The sequence below is a fragment of the Maniola hyperantus genome, chromosome 15, assembly GCF_902806685.2.
Source record: "Maniola hyperantus chromosome 15, iAphHyp1.2, whole genome shotgun sequence".
Taxonomy (NCBI): Eukaryota; Metazoa; Arthropoda; class Insecta; order Lepidoptera; family Nymphalidae; genus Maniola; species Maniola hyperantus.
In genome coordinates, this window is record NC_048550.1 from 10,167,653 (window position 1) to 10,191,083 (window position 23,431).

The following is a 23,431-nucleotide window of genomic DNA, read 5'->3' on the forward strand; positions in this document are numbered from 1 at the left end:
ACGTCCGCTAAGAAAGGATTTTTAAAATTGAATCCCTAAGGGGTTAAATAGGGGTTTGGTGTGGTCCACGCGGATGAAGTCGCGGAGAAACCTAGTCTTTAGATAAATCGCTATTATTGATAGACAGACTAGTTCAGGGCAAATTCAACACCAAATCTGTAAATAAAAATCACGATTGGTACACCGGCTCTGTTTAAGGCCATTTTCCAGAACTTTCTTTCTTTCCATAACTATAGCTGCAAACATAGTTCCTATTAGATCAGACCTTGCCATATATATGAATTGGAACATTATTCCCTAAGGAGTTACGAATTTCAGGTTTATTTATCATATATTTTAGTTTTCAGCTTTTGATCTCTAGTCTCAATTCACTTGTAGATAAAATATTGGTCACAAATTTTTCTCTTTTTTCGATTCGTTAAACGCTGATTGCTGCGTGTATTGTATACGCAATAGGGAAAACCAAATTTGTTTCGACAAACTAGGTAGGTATATTTGATAAAAATATATACTGCAGGATCCAATTATAGATAATACTTTGTTTGACTTTTTTTAAACTTACTTTTTTATAATGAAAATCTAACCTTATCTAATTACTATACAAATCATGCCCGCGTGGAATGGTGCCAAGAATACTGGCGGCATTTCCGCGCTAGACAGCCAGGCTGATCCGTTGCGTAAAAAATGAGCCAGCCCTTCTGTCACCAGATAATTCGATAAATCCAAACTAAAATTAACTTTATTTACTTGATGAGATACAAAAATTAAAAATTCTTAAACATTTTAAGGTTTTGTAAGTTGTTTCGCTATAAAAAGAAAAAAAAAAACGAAGCTAAAGTCGGGTCAAGCGTCCACTAGAGTAAATTAAATTTTTGCACTCTGCTCTCTTTCTTTTGTAAAGTGTACAAATTGAATTTTGCACTTAATGGAAAGCACACAGTAATAAAGCAATTCTAATGTAATATTTTGTAATGATGAATTTTTAAACTTCAATTATCTATAAAGATTGATACTTATTTACAAATGCCTATTTTTTTTAGGAAGCCAACGGTATACAAAGAAATATTTTTTATACCTAAATTAAAAGTAAAAAAAAAACAATAACATTAAATTAAAATTAAAATAAATTAAATTACTTAAATCTAAAACCTCATTCTATGTAAATAAAAATGAATCGCCGAAATGTATGCACGCGCATAATTTCCGAACGTCGAATTCTTTTATGCTGTGATTATTTTGGACCAAGGTTATTTTGTATGAAAGCTTTTTTCAGAAAATCCACAGGAAAACACTGTTCCCGTGGGATGAGGACGAACTCGAGGGCAACAGCTAGTTATAAATTAAAAAATGGTATAAACAATGTGACTACGAAGCGGGAACATCGGCCGCGTGGCGGTCTCCTCCCACGATATTTGATGGAGCCATAATAATATATGTGCGTACTTTAGCATCCCACCTAGTTAGACATGTGTCCGCTATAGCTTAACTTAACTGAAAACCGCTGCCGTGCCTATAGCGTAACATAGCGTTATTGTCGTAGCTAGCAACGGTTTTCAGTTATCATCTATGACGAACCACCTGACAACGCAACACTGCCAACTGGCAACCGACAATGCATTGTTTGGTTTTTGGGTAACTAGAAACGCAATAATTATGCCTTCTCTTTCTTTCTTTCACTGAAAGCTGAGAAGGAGCGGTTATTGGCTACCGGCTTAGTAACTAAGAACTTGGTAAACCAAAGCCGACCTTATCTCTATTACGCTAAGGCTTAACTGTACAAGTACTTGTCCATTACACTTTGATCTATCATTCTAAATACAGTTAGCCTTAGAGTAATAGAGATAAGGTCCTCTTTGGTTTATCAATCTTTATGAAATGTTTTTGGTTAACTGGACTGTGGCAAACTATTCGGCAGGCGTCCACTATAGTTTGACCTATGTCAATGATCAAATTAAACTTTACTGCTATGAACTTAAGGTTGTGATTACTTCACGATATTCATGAAAGTAAAATTGGTTTTATTTTAGTGAATATGCGCGCGCTAGCTATACAGACGGTATTGATACGGCAGCTAGCTTAGTTACTACTACGGAAACCGCTGCGCGTTGCGCATATTAAATTAGTTGAAACACAACTCTGATACCGATATTCGGCAACGGTTAACAATATCGGTATTGAAACTAAGTAACTGTTGATTAACCGTTGCCGTAAATAGCCAATAACGCCCATCTTTACACCTAGTGGATGGTCTGTCAACGCGACACTTTCCGGTGAGAGAAACACACATTCTAGCACCTCAGGACCCCAACGTCTATTAGTTTTACGACTTATGAGCCCTGCCCACTGCCACTTCAGCTGAGCAACCCGTTGAGCTATGACGATTATTCTGGTTCTCCTACGGATCTTCATTTCAGATTTGATTGCTGATATTTTTGCATAATTATCAATTAGGAACAAAACATTCAAATAGCGGTTTTATTATACTTTTAATTTAGATTTAAGTTTTTTAGTATATACTATATATTTAATACTGTTAAAATTCAACAATGAAATAAAATAGCGGTTTATATCACAAATGCAAAATGAGTTAGTGATTCAGGTTAATGTGAAAGCCACATTTCCTCTAGTCATGCCACCATCATAAATTTTGCAAGCGTAATAGTTTTAGACATTCACTTAACATAAAGTTGTATGAAATCTGTCTCAATTGGAATCGAATTCTTTCTTTTATGAATTTATGATTGAGATAAAGCGTTTGCACTTCGTATAGATTCATGTTTAATCGGAGAAGCAATTTATCAAACTGATTCACGAATCGAAATATAAATTAAATAGTCCGTTTATTGTTTCGCTTTTCTTGTTCATAAAGATTTACATCTTCCAAATGTTTTAGTGTTTTATTTTTACGTGTACAAAAAGATTTATGAATTTTGCAGGGTTTTCTAACAATACATAAATGCTAACGGATCGTCAAGAATATCATTGACGTGCAGTGGTGAGCGCCGTGGTCTTACAAGTGGAGGTTCGGGAGTCAATTCCCAGCAGGGGCTATTTGGCAATTTATAATTTCTAAATTGTCCCTGGTCTGGTCTGGCTTCGGCTGTGGCTAGTTACCACCCTACCTGCAACGCCGCAAGTGAGCGAACAGACTTTACCACCTTATGAGATCGCAGTCAAGGGCTAACTTGTATCGAAATGAAAAAAATACAAAATATCTCATGATAGGTTTTCTTTGAGAAGAAAATCAAGATTGAAAAGGGAGAGAGAGAAAAAGTGTTCTATACCTACATCAATATGGAGATGGCATATTTTGATGTAATATTCTTTGAAAGTGCGCAATTTGCAAAGTAAACCAGCACAGAGGGATAAAGTTTCAAACGAGAAAAAGAAAACTGATATCTTACAACAAAACCGTATAATAACGTATGACCTTTGTTACACTATTCTTGGGAACTTTATTGCGTGAATACGAGAACAACATTTATATCACTGAATACGAGTCTCAAAAAAGGTAAAATTCATTCAACCTTAGTTTGAATATATTATTTCTATAACAATGAAATACTTTGTAGGTACATAAATCAAACTAGTGACTGCCCGCAACTTCGTTCCCGTAGGAATTTTGAAAAATCCACCTTTCTTCCTTATCTGCATTAGGTACTTATAAAGGGAAGCTATATGCGAAATTCCAAGGACTGGCTGTTGATGAGTCAGTTAGTAAGTCAACTCGGGACTTTTCTTTTCATAAAGATTTGTATAGCAGTACCTCGCTTATTAGCCCAGATATAAGCTAATTTGTTTTAGGTCACCTCCCTTTTGTGAAATGTACTTTAAACGTGTTCATAGTAGATATGGTAATGTTTTCTTATCACATACTTGATATCATTCAATAGCGACATAGATCTCTTATTGCGGATTTCCACACGCCACGGTCTTGCCGCCGCCTGAATCCAGCGGTTCCCTGCGACTCGTTTGATGTCGTCTGCCCACCTAGTAGAGGGTTTTTCATCATTGGGCCTTCCAGTGCGAGGTTGCCATTCTAGCACCTTTGTATCCCAACGTTAGTACATACATGCCTAGTAATGTTGCTGCACTCAAAACTCGATAAGTATTCCCCTTTTTACAGCTCGTTTGTGAGGAGGAGTAGAAGATTCAAGAAGAAGCTTCAAAAAGTGTAAAAAGCAAGCTTTTGTTTTTTACACTTTTTATTTTTTATTTTCTTTCCATGCTTTTTTCCAAGCCTAAAAAAGTTTCACTAACAATAACTTAGTATACGATATATCATCATCATCCCGCAATGTCAAATAAATTTTTTATTGTTCCATCCGCGTGGTCCTCATCATAAAAATGGGAGGAGAATTTAATCAAATCATAGGAGGCCATAACTTTTACAACCGCCGCAGATGGTTTAAGCAATCATCTTTGCAAATAACCATTGAATGAGACTAGAAGCAATTGAAATATATAATGAATCTCATAACTATATCACTGTCCTATCACCACAAAATTATGTCGAGAGTAATGTTTGTTTGTTGGTTTGTCACTCAATTACGCAACAACGGTGCGACAAAAGATCGAATTTTTTGGATGGTCATATTCAGAGACCTGGGGAGAGATATTTAGGCTAAATATTAGGAGAAATATTTAGCACAATTTAATTTTTCGGGATTTAAAAACTTAGCAATATCTAGCAATAGCAGGTTTTCTTAATTAAATACCTACTCGATATTTGTAACAAGTACAGTCGAGTTACTCCAACGAACAATCTTTAACTGAAACTTAGCAATTAAAAGTAGGTACCTAACATTCACTTCACTTAGGCTTAGGTCAATAGTGATACACTCAGAAATCTAAAGTTTATTCTTCACAACTCATAAGTTAAATAAAACCTTACCCATCACAAGTAGTGAATAACTCCAACGAACGACTTATTAATAAAAGTTTAAGCAATTAAAAGTAGGTAAGTAACATTCGCTTCACGTAGATCAATAGTGAAACGCTCTGGAAACCCAAAGTTTATTTTGTAAATAGATCAAGTTACATAGAACCTTCGTTAAGGCGAAATGCGTCCCAATAGCGGTGTGGAAACACATTTCGGATGTTCAAAGAATCAAGTTTTAGCCTCAAAAACTACTCAACTAGGCCAAAATACGATTGGCACTATTTGGCTACCACTACTACTACCACGCTAGCCAAGTGCGGATTGATAGACTTTACAGACTTTTGAGAACATTATGGATAACTCTCGGGTGTAAAATTTCTTCATGACATGTTCCGAGCTCCGAAAGTTACAACAAGGACGAGGGGGTTACGCTTTTAATTAGCAAGTAGAAATGGTAAAGAAAAATTCAATATCATGAAATCTATCTTATAATTTAAATAGTTCTAATCCTATTGATTTCAATAACAAAGTCTAGGTTTTTAATACAGGTGTAACCAAAACGATAGCAAAAATATAGCATTATTGTTATACTACCCAAACACAATCCAATACTAATAACCATTTGCCTCATTTTGTAGTTTTAGTGATTTAGTATTTTTCAAACCCGCAATGTATACCGTGCAAAACTCGGGTCAATGCCCCGCCTACGACGTGTCCTTGACTCCGAGTGACCTATTTAAAGGTAACGGTCGTTGACCTCTAGCGTCAGTCAGATGTTTTATTTGCAAATGTTTTATGTTTTAAAACAAAATGTGTTTGTAAAATGTTTTATTTATCGTAAAATGTAGGATTTTTTTAATTTTTTTTCGCGTTTTGTTTTTGTTGTATCATATCAGTGATCATCAGTACTATCACCTGTCTTCGTTTTTGCCAGCGTTCTGGTTACATCCTGTATATTATACTTTAGAAATAACAATATAAGCTTGGCTTACTTAGTATTAGATATTATCTATCCTCAATTATTACATCTCCTCACAAGTTTCTCGTGCACAATTTCAGCAGAAAATTTTGTTTCCTGGCATGTTTTTATAGAAAGAATATTACATCTTACAATATTTCTCTTGTTAAGTGACACAAAGGATGAGAATATAGTGTAGTAAATTTTAATTCTATTCAATTAGGTACCTACGCATGAAAAGTTGAAGAAAGTTTATCCGTGCGGAACACCTTTGCGATAAAGTTCGTTTTGTACAAAGAGAAAATGTACTTACAACTTACAAGCAATTTGGAGTCAAGACGAATACCGAAATGCTTTCAGAGATAGTACGGTTAAGTGTACGATGATGATGACGACTAGATTGGCTTACCTATTGGTGTGAGTAGTTCTGGGGTTCAATTTAGTAGAACTGGCGCTAAATTTTGACAACCGCCCTAGCGGTGAGTGGTAAGCATTGTGGGAGGTACTGGGTTTGATTCCAGGCTGGGACAATTTCGGAATTTACAATTTCTAAATTGTCTCTAATCTGGTCTGGGAGGCTTTGGCTGCGGCTGGTTACCACCCTACTAGGAAGGTCGCGCTGACATGATACCGTGGAGAAACCGATAAGAGGTAATGGGGTTTATTAAAACTGTCATATCCCTTCCTAATTAGCCGGGTTCCATCGTAGACCGCATCATCACTTACCTACCACTAGGTGAGATCGCCGCAATTGTAATACAAAAATAACGAAAAACTTTTACAAAGTAGTCATTGGTACAGAGTTCAACTCCTAGAAATTCTTGCTAGCTCCTGAAGATTGAGCATGGTGTATTTATAATTTAAAAAAAAAACTCTTAGTAGACCACTAATTACTAACAATCGGTTAACAAATAAATTAAACGTAAGTAAAGCGAATTTAGACTAGTTAAAAAAAATACTTTCTTAAAAACTAACACCTCGAGTTACCGAGAGTTTTGCTCTTACGAAAACAATAAAGAACCTTGACTTAAAATTAGAACAAGCTCGTGTAAAAGCCTTGTCTTTGATTGAGCGTAGACCTTCCAAAAATCTTCCGTAACCAGATTACACGGGATGTATGCGTACTTCACTGCTAAAATGGGAGCACTTTGTATGTAACGTACTTACACAAACATACTTAGCTAATGCAAAAAAAATATGACAATGTAACTGGAACTTTTGCTCTTTTTTGACTTAAAAAAAGAAAAGAAATCTCGAGTCAGCCTACCTGGTAATAAAACAAGTAAGTTCTCTTATTTTAACAAGGTTTGTTATATTTTTTATATGTCACTCGGCGGGCGATGGAGAGAGCTGTGCTTGGGAGGTTCTCTACATGATCAAATCAGAAATGAGGAGATTCGTAGAACTAGAGTAACCGACATATTTTTATAATATCCTCTACCCTAAGGTTGGTTGGAAGAGATCGCTATTTTAGCGATAAGGCCGCCTATACATGCTATCTTTGTTATATTATGTCTATTGTTTTTTTTTTTTAATTTATATCTTTTTATAATCACATCACACTAACTAAAATAAAAATTAAGACACACACACTAAATAATCACACTAATAATATATATATATATATATTTTTATTATATAGTGCTTTTATAAATAAGTTCTGTTATTTTACTTTTTTTTTAGCTATCCTTATCTAATAACTATATAAATCAAGAAGTGCCAAGAATACTGGTTGCATTTCCGCGCTGGACAGCCAGGCTGATCCGTTGCGGAAAAAATGAGCCAGCCCTTCTGTCACCAGATGAGTTTTTGTGTACAATAAAGCATATTTTACTTTACTTTTACTTTTACTAGGGTACACACCTCATTTAGTCCTGGGGGATAACATACGATAAACCTACTAGTCTTCACAAAATAACAATGTATGTATGCTCGGAAAACTTTTAATTACTTGTAAAATTCTGAACTCCAATAACAAACATTGTGTTCTGTTTAACTCACGCTTCACAAAGTTGCTCCATGTAAAATGTGGATGATAACGTTAGTGCAGGATATCGTAATATTTATCGTGGAAATCATTATACCTATTCTGTTAATTCAAAAGTGTACTTTTTGCTAGTTTGTCCTTCAGCCAACGGAGCAACGGATCGACGTGATTTTTTGCATGGATCTAGTCAAAAACCTGGCAAGTAACATTTAATTAGATTAGGTATAATAAGTTTAGTAATTATAATAGAGTAGGAGTATTTATAGTACATGGAGGTACTTTTAATACCGGAAAATCAATAGCTTTTATCATCAAATCAGTTTATCATTTTTTACTTCAATTACAAAAATAAATGATAAACTAGGTGGACCGTCCGATAATCTCAGAGTTACTGGGAAGCTGGAAGGCAGGACACAAGATGCACAAAATAAAAAATTTTTACAAAAAAAATAAAAACCGACTTCGTTACATAAACACTAAAAATTGAAAAATAATTTAATTTATTACCGAATATATTATGTATACAAGAGTTAATATAGTTCCATAATAATACTTTTTGGTGCCGGTGCCAATTAGCTTTAGCTGCGCGAATCGTCTAGACTTCATATTTTTATGGGACTCCACAATGGCACCTCATTGGCACCGACCCCAAAAAATATTATTATGGAACTATATTAACTCTTGTATACAAAATATATTCGGTAATAAATTAAATTATTTTTCAATTTTTAGTGTTTATGTAACGAAGTCGGTTTTTATTTTTTTTGTAAAAAATTTTTATTTCACAATTTTTAGTGGCCCCATGGAATTATGCTATGCCTGGTTAAAAATCTACTGTTTACTAAGCTATTAACACTGATCGCGAGCAATTTACTCTTATCCGTTGAGGAGTTCCAGTATCTATCTTCGAAGATGTTCATCAGATCTTCACCAAATTGAAATGGGACCAACTTTGAAGTATACCCTTTCAAACAAAAAAAGAATTTTCAAAATCGGTCCAGGCGTTTTTGAGTAATCGGGGAACATACATAAAAAAAAAAAAAAAAAAAAAAAAAAAAAAGATTCCGACGAATTGAGAACCTCCTCCTTTTTTTGAAGTCGGTTAAAAATTGTGTTTTATGGCGATCCTTGTAGGCGCTAGAGACCTATATCCAGCAGTGGACATCTATTGGAAGGAGCGATGGCGACGATGATGATGATGGTAAGAATAAAAATAATCATAACAGTTCTTCGGTGAATAAGACATCGGTTGAATGCTAACCTAAAAAGAAGGGACCTTCTGACAATTTTAATAATAAAAAGGAAAATCCTTCCCTCCGCAACATCGCTCTTTTCACGAATTATGGTAATCACTGTCAAAACTCAAAACGTTTCAAATAGAGATAAAGGATTTAATCATTTTATTCCGCGTATTTTGGCTTAAAGTTGGTCGCCCATTACTACTTAGCCGAGCCGCAAGAAACACTTTCTTCCGTACCAAAGGCTTTAGCGTAACATTTTAAGTTAACTGTCCGTTTTGTCCTAGACGGAAAAGGGATTGAAAAAATGTCGTGATTTCATATCTTCATACAAGTCAAGTTAATGTTAGTAAATGTTGATAAAAAAATGTGTAAATTTATTATTTTATATGGTCAGGAAAAGGACGGGTCATTTTTTCGTTTTCTAAACTCAGGTAGAGTGAACTAGAGTGAAAGAAGTCTCGGTTTGATCCTGAATAGATGATGTGTCAGTACTAGAGTATGCTGACGTAAAATCAAAGAAAAATAGGGCTACCTTAGGGCTACCTGCGTCAACTGTAGTAACATTTGACGCCAGCCAGTGACATCGACGCCTCGATGAGTTCTTTAACTGACAGACCTCAAAATTCGTACTTATTTGCACAACTTTTAGCAAACCAAAACTTCAAAGTTTCAGTTTGCTAATGGTTGGGTGATGATGTGTGAAAAAAATGTGGAAAATGTGGATGAAAGTAAGCAATGAAATTAATTTCATTGCTTACTTTTTCACTACGAAACATTTAATGGGTTGTGTAATGTGCGATCAGTGTTTAAGTGAAAATTGCTGGACGCTTTCATTTATAGCCAGCGGAGATGAAAAAAATTGAAAAATTGTTCTTTTGTCGTAGCTATATTGCGCTGTATTATTTGAAATTGCTTTGAAATAAATGTGACAGACTTTAATTTCCAACTATAAAATATAGAGCAATATACAAGCAAGAGACCTTAGTTATTTTCTGAGAAACAAAATGTGTGGGATCGTGTTGCCAGTGATGACATATGAATCTTCATATGCCATAGTTAGCAACATGATCGCTCACTATGGGCCTCATAAGAAAGCTCAGAGTCACTCAGCGGGCGATGGAGAGAGCTATGCTTGGAGTTTATCTACGTGATCAAATTAGAAATGAGGAGATCCGTAGGAGAACTAGAGTAACCAATATAGCTCAACGTGTTGCGAAGCTGAAGTGGCAATGGGCAGGGCACATAGTTCGTAAAACCGATAGACGTTGGGATCCCTTCCCTGGGATTAAACCTTCACAACTATGAACAAAGACTTGCTTTTTTCAAAAAACTTAGCCTTGGGGATAGAAGAAATCTAATAGCCATGACATTCTTGTTCAAGCTGTTTAATAACAAAGTTGATTGTTCTGAACTGCTTTATAGATTTGCGATTAAAGCATCACGCATGAATTATCCGCGGCACCCTTGTAATTTGTTATATGTCAGGTATTGCAGAACTTACTTAGGTAAACATTCCGACATTCCTCGAATCTCTGTTTTCTATAACAACAGCGTGCGTCAACAGAGTAAAATAGACTTATTATTCTCTAATAGTTATGCTCAGTTTAGGCGAAATTTTCTAGATATAGTATTAAGCAATAGGTGCGAAGTGGCGATTAAAAATAATTAAATAAATAAGTATTTACATACAACAAATATTTGTATGTAAATAATAATCATGAATCTGTATATAATATGTAATGTAATTTAATTTTGTTAATTAGCTTTAGGAAATGTATGATAAGTGTATGCATGCTGTGGTTGCCTATAATAAGCTTCTCATTTTGTGAATGTATTTTAAATAGTTAAAATTGTTTTTGTGACTGTTTTTGTGAATGACTAAGCTGTTGGTAAACCCAATAAAGAAAATAAATAATCCCAAGGTGCTGGAATGGCGACCTCGTACATGAAGACACAGTGTTGAAAGACCCCCCACTAGGTGGACGGACGACATCAGACGAGTCGCTGGGAGCCGCTGGATTCAGGTGGCGCAAGACCGTGGCGTGTGGAAGTCCCTACAAGAGACCTATGTCCAGCAGTGGACATCTATCGGTTGATGACGATGATGATGAAGTAACGTCTGGCGACACTGGGATCTTGGATCAAAACGACTCTCCATCATAGAGAGTGGTCTGTTCTCCATTATCATAATGATGGATTGACGCTGGTTCCCTGGCAACGGGGACGGGGCCTAATGTGAGACTCAACGTGCGTTGACCCATTGGCCCCGTATTAGGTATGAGTGACACGGGTGACACATCCCTGATGTCAAGAAGACAGGATCAAGACCAGGAGCGGCAGCAGAAATAGCCGAAACCGGCGCAAGTATGTCTTTTTTATTTTTGTTCTGTTTGCCGTGGAGACCATGAGGCCATGGAGTCTTAGTGCTAAAAAAATTACGAGACATTTCATTGCGGTTAATAGCCTCTTGTGACAGAAGGGTTGGTTCATTTTTTGCGCAAAGGATCAGTCGGGCTGTTCAGTGCGAAAATGCAGCCAGTATTCTTGGCATGATTCCACGCGGACGTGATTTGTACAGTGATTAGCCCTAAGTTTTACCTACTTATAGTAACATTTTTAGTTAATTTACATAGTGGTTTGTAAATGTTTTGATATTAAATGATTTGAAGTAATTTTGGGTTATAGTGACTACATAAAAATAAACATATTGTAATAAATTTAATTAGTCAATTACATTATTCAATTTCAAAGCCATATTTCACTGAAGTGGCAAGGTTAATAAATGCATGGGACAAATAATAATGAAAAGCTCTTTTAGTGAGCATTGCCAACAGGTGAAGGTTATAGAGTTGGTACACAGACTAATGATGATATAGAAACAATGTAATTTTTAGGATTCCGTATTAAAACAAGATCTTATGGTTTCGTCCAGTCTGTCTGCCCATCTGTCTTTGTATCACAACCATTTTAAAAATAGACTATAAGATATGTAAGGTTAAAATTAAGAATAGTTTTATACTTGGAATTCCTGCACGTAAAAAACGTAAGTAAAAAAATAATTTTGGTGTACTCCTCAAGTACCAAGGTATACTTTGAGGGCTAAATACATGTTTTAAAATCATTATGTGGTTTATTAGACATATTTTGGAATAAAATAGGTATAGTACGCGGCAGAATATAATGTACATTGGCCTTTAGAATGACATTTCGGCTTTGCAGAGCGTTGTCTCTGTCACTCATACCTATATGACGTTTTGTCGGTCTCAACGACAGATTACAGCCGCGTACTGTAGTTACAATTTAAACAATGGCCACAAAATTTATAGCAACTAGCATTGTCACAGAACCCTTATTTATTATGTTCTGACAGGCCCTTACATTTTTTTTAGCATCTATTAGATAAATAATAATTTTATTGGTATTTTTAAGCTTACATTAATATTCGGAAATATAAGTTTTGGATCCGAATCTATTATCAGGTACAAGCTTTGCAATTACTTGGTTAACTGTGGTCATTCTGAGAGGAGACCATGGGTTGATCATGATGAGGCTACCTAGCGTCAAATGTGGGAACATTTGGCACCTGCCAGTGACGTCGAAGCCTCGACGTTTTGTTAGAAGGTACCTAACTGTCGTGAACTATGTCGCTACTCTGTACGCCAACCCATTATGAAAATACTCCAGCGCGATTAAATAAGCATTCCGTTCCGCGGTGTTGGCCGCGAAATGTTATTCCCAGAAGGCTGTTAATGTATGATTGTCAACTTACAGAGTATATAGTTCTCGTGCTTCTACAGATTATATCTTACTTTTATTTAGACATCAATCTTATCTACGTCGTTCTCTCTGGTGCACCGGTGCTCTGTGGCCAGGAGGTCCATTCATTCCCCGGATTGCTGAATTTTTCTTTTTAATATGCTCAGAGTAAACCTACCAGGAAAGGGCTCTATTTATTTAAGTTACTGGGTAGGAATCTAAAAGCAATAATGTCTCTATCATGAAATAATTTGCTGAATGTGTCTGTTACTAAACACTAAGGTGGAATATCATTCCGGAGTCCTTGTGTAGCCCTACGAGATAGGGAGCATTTTCGGTCATGATTTGATCGTCGGGATCGTTAAGGACGTGTTTAGGGCGCCTTTTATCGGAGGGGTCGTTTCGGTCGGGGGTGTATGTTGCTGCCTCAACTATTAGGGGATCGTCCGTGTTTCTTGCCAAGTGTAACTTAAATACCTTCAAGGCAAGAATGAATTGGCACCTTCTAGGCAAGCGCGCTCCAACCTAGACCTCATGCCTGTTTTTAGTAGCATGATTATCGTCAAGCACTAGCCTATCTTACAATAAAAATATAGGTATGCATAGAGATTATAATATCCTTTGCTATCAGATCATAGACATTGATGCTCGTTTGAAATCTAGTTTGTTTGAAATGGGCGCATTATTTTCTTCAAGCATGCAACGTATTAGCCATTCTTCTGGTGCTGCAGGTCTTAGGCAGGTAAATATATAGATATAGCTCTTTTGTTGGCGACTTATAAAAAACATCTACAAAATACGAAGAGTTTACAGGTTACAGCCATGGGAACCTACTTTGTCTGAAAGTTATTCTTCATCCGCTCAAAAGGCGATGTCATTATGATTAAAATAATTGTGTTGAAAACAAACATTGGTAACAAAAATGTTATTCTTAGCGGGACTGCGACAAAGGAAAACCCTCAAAGGGACGACACGGCACCGTCAGAAATTTAATTACAAAGAAAAATAGCAGGTGTGCGGTTTTTTAACTCTCTTAGGGCCGGTTGTTTCAACAAATTTTGACGGACACGTAACCTTTAAATATGGCGCTAACGAACGTAAGAAAAGAAAAAGCGTTGATTCAGCATCTATTAGCGCTAACGTTCGTTAAAAAGTTACGTTTACGTTAACCGGTGCTGGCGCCATTGGTGATCGTCAAATCAGTTCGTAACTTCATACTTCTTACAAACGGAATATTTTATTTACAAATTATAATGGAATCAATTGAATTCAATGCTTTTAATGGTAGTTTTTTTGAGGATGAAAGAGAATTTTTAAAAAAGAAAAAGTGTTTAAAATGCGAAGTAGCAATATCAATAACTATATAATTTAATATAAAATGAAATAAAAAAGAATACGGAAAAGTAAGTTAATTTTTAGGGTTAGTTTCGTAACCAGAATAACAATGACGAACAGTTTTTTGTACAATGAAGCAACGCTCTTAAATTAACAGATGTTAAAATTCGTCTACGTCTGTTAAATTTTAACGAACGTATCTTACGAAGACCAATGGTTTGAAACAACCGGCCCTTAGTGGAATAAAAAGCGAAAGGAAATGAAAACAACACTAAGAGTTGCGAATTACCTTTGTTCATAGTTTTACAAATAAAAATACAAGTTAAAGTAATCTCTTTAATTAATTCAAAATGCAACCCGTGAGATTGCTGTCCTTATCGATAGAAGAGCAAACAAAAGTCGTGTTCTACGAAGTTCAAAATTAATATGACACTGAAAGCGAGTTGTGGCACGAAAAATGTTTGGTCTTGTATATAGAGGTACTCGTGTAACAAAACAAATAATATATAACTTGTTTTTACGGTAAAGTAACTGCCCCGGCGAACTTCGTACCGCCCGTGCCTGACAGTCGATTTTTTTTCAGGATTTTTTTTTTAAATTTCTATCCGTAAGAACCATCATCGTACTTCAGGAATATTATGAAAAAAGAATTTGCGAAATCGGTTCACCTGCTCTCGAGACTTGCGATCAGCAACACATTAAGCGATTCATTTTTATATATAGAGATAGATACATAGGTATAGTCCGCGACAGGTTGAGATGGCAATCGGGGTATGAGGCGGGGAACCCGTGCGGGTGTGCCGGGTGTGCCCACCCTGATTGCGATGTCGACCTGTCGCGTATTATAGGTAGGAGTGAAAATATACTCTCTATAAATATAATACTGTTTGTATCTGTGAGAGCTTTCATCGAAGGATACGCTCGAAGATGATTTATTACGCGTTTTATCTTTCGTCAAATGTTTACCTTTCACTTGGATTAATGGAACGCAGAGATATGTACAAATCGTAGGTCGTCGTTTTCTCAAAATTTCCACTCCATAAATTATATTTCATATACTTATTCTTGTGAGCAAACATACTTTAATTTTGGTAAAGTATAACTCGATCAATTCTGAACGAAAAAGCCTAAAAACAATTATATTGACGCAAACATATATTTTTTATCTGTTTAAACTTTAATGATATTGTGCAAGCTTGCTTATGAAAGCAGTATGTAGAATGATAGAGGCTTGAACATAACTTGAGTGTCTCTCTCTTTAATCTATATTTTGTCGCAGCGACAAGAGCTATCAAAGAAAAAATACTCGATCAACGATGCCCTCTTGGCGGTCAAAACAATCGCGCAGTTTGTGCAGAAGCTACCCACGCGACCGGTGGGAGTAATAGCCCATCAAACTCATCCATTTGCTTATAGCCCACGACAAAACTATCCAAACTATACACTCACTTCTCATTACTCGCCAACTCGCTTCTAGTGTTTAGCTCAACTCGTTTCTCGCTAACCGTTGGCGGTGGGACCAGTGGAAAGTAGCGGGAAAACTTACTCTTTCACTGCCGAGATATGCCGCTTTACTGTAGCTTTAGATAGAGTAAATGCACCTCACAGAACACAATTTATCTTACTAACGTGACCACTTTAAAATAAGTGTTAGCCTTTATATAACTTAGTACGGAAAAATCGGTCAAGAAGCGCTATTCTCTTTAACCCCACTCAACTTACAGCGCTGACTTAGCGATGAAACTGAACAGCTTACACCTCAATTTTATGTGACCAGGCGGTGGTTTGTTGGTTTGTCCTCTAATCACGCTGTAATGGAGCAACGCATCAAGTGATTTTTGCATAGGTATTTAACTGGTCAAAGACACGGAGAGTGGAGAGCGACATAGGTTACTTTTTATCCCGGAAAATCAAAGAGTTCAAACGGGATTTAAAAAACCTAAATCCTCGCCGACGAAGTCGCGAACATCAGCCAGTAAATCTAACAAATAATTAATTGTGAATACTTAATTACCTAGTAAATTAAAATTAGTAATTATGAGTCTATAACTAATTTATAATTATAATGTTTACTAATTCATGTTTAGTAGGTTGTTGTTTGGAATGTTATAATATCCGTACAAGAGCTAAAACACAATTTTTAATTGCAAAATTCTCATTTTCGTACGTATGTTGAAATCACCGAGTGAAAAAGTTTTGGAAAAATGTCAGAAATTATAATAGAACGTACCTTTATTGATTTAACACTAGAAAGTAGAAATACAATATTAAAAATTATTAACACTAGGTCTAGGAGTTAGTAAGGTAAACTAATTGTATTAATATATATAAAAGGAAAAGGTGACTGACTGACTGACTGACTGATCTATCAACGCACAGCTTCACAGCACACTACTGGACGGATCGGACTAAAATTTAGCATGCTATAATGCTATAGATAGCTATTATGACGTAGGCATCCGCTAAGAAAGGATTTTTCAAAATTCAACCTCTGAAGGGGTAAAATAGGGGTTTGAAAATTGTATAAAAGTCTGTCAGTTTTGAAATTAGAATCGTAGAATTGTGTATTTACACTTATTGTTAAAACATAGATAACGCGTGTATTATGGTTCCCTATTTTAAATTTAGCCCCTAAGTAGAAAAATAAGGGGTTTGAAATTTGTGTAGACCACGCGGACGAAGTCGCGGGCATAAGCTAGTCTAATAATAATTTACGAGAACGTTTTCGAGATACAAACATAAATAGAAGCGAAATAACTTTAGGCAACCCTAATAGGTACAAGTTAATTAAAGGTTCATCATATTTCGTGCACTTATCCCACCTGTCGAAACCACGTCTAAACAAATAATTGTATTAACATTGTACCTGTTGGAAAATGCTTTTTCATGTTTCAAGAGAAGATCTGTTTAGTTTGATAATAACACCACAGTTTAGTGACCATACAGTTCGTTAACGGCCTTGAAATCTCTTCAATTGCTATGTTTTCGGCGCGACATTCGGACGTTCTATTATTTGTAGTAATAGATCTAAAACTAAGCCAGATATTCATTTATCTATGCCCTAAAATAATAAATTTCGTAAAATTATGTTTATTTTGAAAGTTATGACCCTTCAAAAATATTTTAGGGCAAATTTTGAAGCAATTTCATGCGTAACGTACCTAACGTAAAATAAGAAACTAGAAAATTTAAAATTAACAACGTCATGTCACACTTTATAATACTACTAATTTAATTTTTTTTTAGTTTTTGTAAAAAATTGTTTTTTTTTTTCAAAATTCAGTCATCCGGCCTCTCTCAGGGCGAGGTGGAGTTAGAGGGAAAGGGTGACACGCACAAATAACGTTGTTTCCGTCATCTGTGGAAACAGCTATATTTTAGGTTCCAACCACCAACGAGCTGTCGTTTTCATGAACGCCCCTCTTAAGAAATCTATTCTATTCTATTATTATATTACTGATACGAGGCGGTGCATTAATTGAGACAAACATGAAGGTTTTTCCTAATTGGGCACTTTTAGCATTTAAGGGTGCAGAAAGTAAAAGGTGCTATCCATTAACAAGGAGAAGACTGTACGACGGCCGTGACCAGGTAATATCCGTTCAACGCCATTTTACGGATGCGGTCAAGCCAATTTAAACATTAGGTAATAACACAGACCACCACCTATAGACGCCTAATAGCCGGGCATCCCCGATCGCCAAGCTTAGGCAGTTGTTTGGCATAAAAGTACGCCCGGTCGGTACCGCACATTGTCTTGATTACGTGACTTTTGAGTCCAGTTTGCCTAGGGATAATCCGCCACTGCAAAAGGAGGATCACTGTTAGCAACAAAGTGATACATTAACTCCATTAACAACATACCATAACCGCTTTTGTACTCGTGTCGCGCTACAAATTTATCCATTGCATGTTAAAACGTGCATCGTACAGAATTTACATAAAACTAGCATACAGAGTGCAAAGTTGTGTTCTGTCGCCGTACTTTATTGATTTATTATTTTATAGACTTACGAGTGATGATGGGGAGTTTATGTTTACGTGTGCTTGCGATAGTGCACTTAGCCCGTACCGTACGTGGAGCAATGTTTTCAATATTATTGGTTGATTTTATGACCGTTCTAAGAAATAAACATGTTTCTCGTACAATAACGTACAATATCGACGACCTCCCTGGCGCAGTGGTGAGCGCTGTGGTCTTAATAGTGGGAGGTCCCGGGTTCGATTCCTGGCAGGGGTTTGGAATTTTATAATTTCTAAATTTCTGGTCTGGTCTGGTGGGAGGCTTCAGCCGTGGCTAGTTACCACCCTACCGGCAAAGCCGTGCCGCCAAGCGATTTAGCGTTCCGGTACGATGCCGTGTAGAAACCAAAGGGGTATGGGTTTAATAAAAACTGCCATACCCCTTCCAGGTTAGCCCGCTATCATCTTAGACTGCATCATCACTTACCACCAGCTGAGATTGCAGTCAAGGGCTAACTTGTATCAGAATAAAATAAAATAAAAAAAACTCTAGAATACTACAAAGTAGGTAACGAGTTTATATTATACTAGCTGATGCGCGCGCGTGGATTTAGGTTTTTTAATATCCCGTAGGAACTCTTTGATTTCACGTGATAAAAAGTAGCCCATGTCACTCTCCAGGTCTTCGACTATATCCATGCAAAAAATCACGTCAATCCGTAGCTCCGTTGCGACGTGATTGAAGGACAAACCAAAAACCAATAAACCAACAAACAAACACACTTTCGCATTTGTAATATGGGTACTGAGGTACTGGATGTACTTCCATACATTAGACTGATGCAAACATGTCTACTTTTTTTCGTCGCGTGGTTAGGTAAAACATTCATTCGAAAGTCATGTCAATGTAGGTATACCTATACATAGGTGACGCCAAAGTTCTTGAATGCTCTGAAGTTCTTATATGCGTCGCGTCGGTACAAAGCATTATATTGTCCCAGACGAGCGTTGGGTGCATAGAGTAGTATTATATTGTTGGGTGCACCAGCTATGCTTTCGGTAATCTTCTCGTTGATACCTGTTTAAGGCTGCCTTTCCACCACAAATGTGCGATGTAGCTAAGCGGTGAGCGAGGCTAAATTACGAAAGGCAAATGATGCAGTAGAGGAGTAGAAACAATTTGTTTTGCGCAAGCGAGGAAACGATTTACTTTGCGAGGAAGATGCCTGAAACGATACAAGTACGCGTCATATATTTCCCATACCTACATCACTCGTGCATCCCTATCTCGCATCTTTAGCTCACATCTTGCTTTTATTTACCTATTCAAAATGCTATTTTTGACTCCTTTCCACCAGAGCTAGTAAAAGCAAGCTATCCTCTTGGTTGGTTCGACAATCGACATACATCCGTATTGCTTAGAAACGTAGCATGAATCTTTGGTTTATTAAAAACAACGAGAGACGAAAGCTGTTTTTATTTGGCAGTTTTCTTTAAAAAAGTATAACGGTATGACGACTACTGATTAAATTCTGCTAATTCGTCGAAATGCTTGAATCTGATAGATAAATCTAAACGCAACAAAAACTGCATCCATTGTCGTCATCATCAACTCTTCACCGGCCCACTACTAAGCCATACTCTACCACACTCCCCAAGTGCAGATTAGCTGAAATATCTAAGTGAAATTGCATCCAAGAGCGTTGTTGTTAATTAATCAGGTAAGAAGAATATAAAAGTTGAGTTGCATAATTTCCATCGCTTTATTTACATAATAATAAACTTAGTTTAAAAAACAATGTTCGGTACAACGAATACTTTAGAATGATCCAGTCAAGACATCAATACATCTATTAAATTTTCTTATTTCTAAGTTTTCTTTCACAAATTCATACAATACATACAACACATTCTGTATGAATACATATTAATATTAGTAATTATTTTATAGACAGTTCAACCAACTTCAATTAGGAAATCTTAGTCTAGGACTTTAATAAAAATGTTTGATTAGCTAGGTAAGTACCTCAGTGTGGAAACCACTTTTTGACGCTAAGACAATGGCATCAGTCGTGGGACAGGACACTATTAGCTCTAGTGACGGCTCCGGCGATGAAGATCAGTAAGAACTGTCGGGAGACGATCTACAGTTGTCTCCCCACCCCTACCTCAGCCACCCTCAGAACGGACTGAGCGGCGCGCGCGGCGCGCAGTTTTAACCGCGACGCGTGCGCAAACTGACTACCTTTGAAAAAGGACCCCGGATGGGTTTGAAACTAGTCGGGCTGACGTCGACTAAACACGTGAGTAAAGCCGGGTGTGAGATATTATCATCGATGGATATTATATTATATAAGGTAGGTAAGTACCTACTTTATTTTCCAACGAGTTTTTCCACTTTGAAGTCGGTTAAAAAGTAATATTTCAGCTGTAAAATATATTAAATGGACTTGAATCACAATAAAAAAATAACACAATAGTTGTCATAAATTGTAAAAGTTCTTACCATACTGATTCTTAAACTTATTCTTAGAAAATAAAAATCAACTGGCCCAGATAACATTTTATGTGTACTTAGATAAGATTAACCGTATTATTAATTTTTGTGCATGTTGGTACCAATGGAAATACGGTAAAGCTACTTGTATGCGTTTGCCCAACACGTTCGGTGAAAGACATGGTGACCTAGAATCCGTGAAAATACGGATATAAAACTTATCTACGTCATATTATGTCATAAGCTACCATACAAATAGTTCAATGACTAATTCTGAATGTATTTTCACGGACTCGGATTGGATGAGTGCGTAACTGCCCTTAGCGTGTTTTTTTTTGTATTCAGATACAAGTTAGCCCTTGACTGCAATCTCACCTGGTGGTAAGTGACGATACAATCTAAGATCGAAGCGGGCTAACTTGGAAGGGGTATGGCAGTTTTTAATAAACCCATGCGCCTTTGGTTTTTACACGGCATCGTACCGGAACGCTAAATCGCTTGGCGGCACGGCTTTGCTGGTACAAACAACAAAATATCTTGACGCAATGGGCGTAATTTACAACTTTTACACTAATTGTTACACTCATCAGTTACCACACGCGTTAACCTAACGTGTAATGGAGGCTTTAACGCCAAAAAACTTGTGCGTGATTGCATCCTACGCGAGGTTGAAGTAAAACTAAACACACGCGGGATTCCATCTTTGAAAACAAAAATATTAAAAAAACCGCCTTCCAAAACCACTACAAAGTAAAAAATAACTTTTGTTTCTACACGTGTACGAGTATGTATTGTTGAAGTCTGGCGAGCTTCACGCTTTGATTTCTAGTTTATTTTATTATGCTCGCCCAACTTCATATATAATATACACACACAGTAAAAAATAAGTTTTGTTTCTACACGTGTGTGTAGAAACAAAAGTAATTTTTTACTTTGTAGTGGTATTGGAACTCGGTTTTTTTTAATATTTTTTATTTTATTCTAAGCTTTTTAGTGTACGTAGTCATTGCTTGGTAGGTACCTAAAATATCAATTTACCATCAAAACTTTCCAAATCCACACGGCTTTGCAGTTCAGTACCTTGCACCATCAGGATTGTAGAGTTGGGACTTGTAATTCAATAACAAAGTCTATGCTCGGCATTTATAATATTATTTCACTAGGAACAGTTCCTGAATCAACCCATCAGTTTCGAGAATCAGATAATATGTGAGTAGTATTTTTGATTTCGTTACAGTTCTTGCAATTCACGAAGGCGAGTGGCTCATGCTTGTGTTTAAGCCGTAAAACGTACACTGAGTGTGTGCGTTTGCGAGCGCTTGCTCGCGACTGATTGGTCCGACATGCACGCACACTTACGCAATGCCCGTGTATCCGACGTCACCACAAGTAAAGTTCACTCGCCTTCGTGAATTGCAAGTACAGTCTGTATAGTAAAATATCGGAGTCATTATCAAAGTTTAAAACATTCATTCTCTTACTGTTTAAATATTATATACAGCTTATAAAAATACTTTAACATCAGACATTTTGTACAACATCAAAAACACCTAGTCGCTCAGTTTGTATAAAATTACATTAACAATACACAGATTATATCAAGATAAGTCTTCATGATGTGAGATTTAAAAAACTGAGCTTTGTGATATACAGGCACATTCAATATCAAACAACATCTTATAGTACATTTATTGTTAGCATAAGTAGAAAGAATACACTTACGCTTACATTTTATAACATCAAACGTTCATATATTATATCTATCGTATTCTAGTATCAAATAGTATATCATTCATATAATTCAACATCGATTTCACATTGAAAGAAAAATTTTAAAGAAACTTTACCAAATGGCACCGGAAAATTTGACGCTTCTGCGTCGAAAATATTACAAAAAAATATACTTACACCAATTATTATAAATAGCATGTCTTCTCCTTATTCAAACACCATTTCTCTGATAAACATCACCATAATACTTATATTACACTAAAAGGGCCTGCCCATAAATTTCATAAGAATCAAAAGATTAACAGTAATCTGTTGAGATTTCTTTCATGGACCGTAGCGTCCACGCCTAACTAAGCTATGCTAGCTTTGACTAGAAATCGGAGAAAAGCGCGTAGTTACCTCGAGTACTCCACCACCGGACAGCGGCCGCGCTTAGAGGAGGTACTCTCATTGGTCGGGTCGATCGAATGATGTATTTGGCGTACTCTCTACTTTTTTCAAAACGATTTTAAAAGCGAATGTATGCTTAGGGGAAACTGACGCCGGGCGTGGAGTGTCCGGTGAACGTGTGGGCGGGTCTGGTGGCATTTCAGAACGAGTTCGCGATCGTCTCGGAGGATTCCCTATAACGGGCGCCGAAGCCGGCTCTTTGGGTGGCTGCGGCGATATACGACTCGGTGACAGATGCCCCGGAGACGGATCCGGTGTAACTGGTGGTAACATCAGCGGGGGAAGATTAGCGCAGGGTGACCCTCTCGATCCGCGTCGTTCCTTCAATGTCATCGGAGGGGGAGGAGACAACGACGGGTCATCCTCAGCCGCCGCGACCACCACAAGCGGTTCAGTCCTCGCTGGCAATTTCGGCTCAGTCGTATCCGAAGTTATGGATCTCCTAAAATAATTGAGACCATTTTCTATCTCCGCCAGCGCTCTTCTTACAAATGGGAAGCTTTCTGATAGTTCTGACGCCGACTTCCTCACAGGGAATTCGGTTTCGCTGTCGCGCTTCTTGGGTCGACACCGTTCAAACGTTGGGTCTCCGGAAGCTGCCACTATCTCGGAAACCTGTCGTGTTAAGGCT

The 23,431-nt window shown here is 36.8% G+C and overlaps 1 long non-coding RNA gene across 1 annotated transcript in view; it reads right to left on the reverse strand.

Moving 5' to 3' along the window:
* Positions 1 to 23,431, reverse strand: part of LOC138403373 (uncharacterized) — a 606,611-nt gene that overhangs the window by 427,638 nt on the left and 155,542 nt on the right. The gene's annotated exons all lie outside the window — the stretch shown is intronic.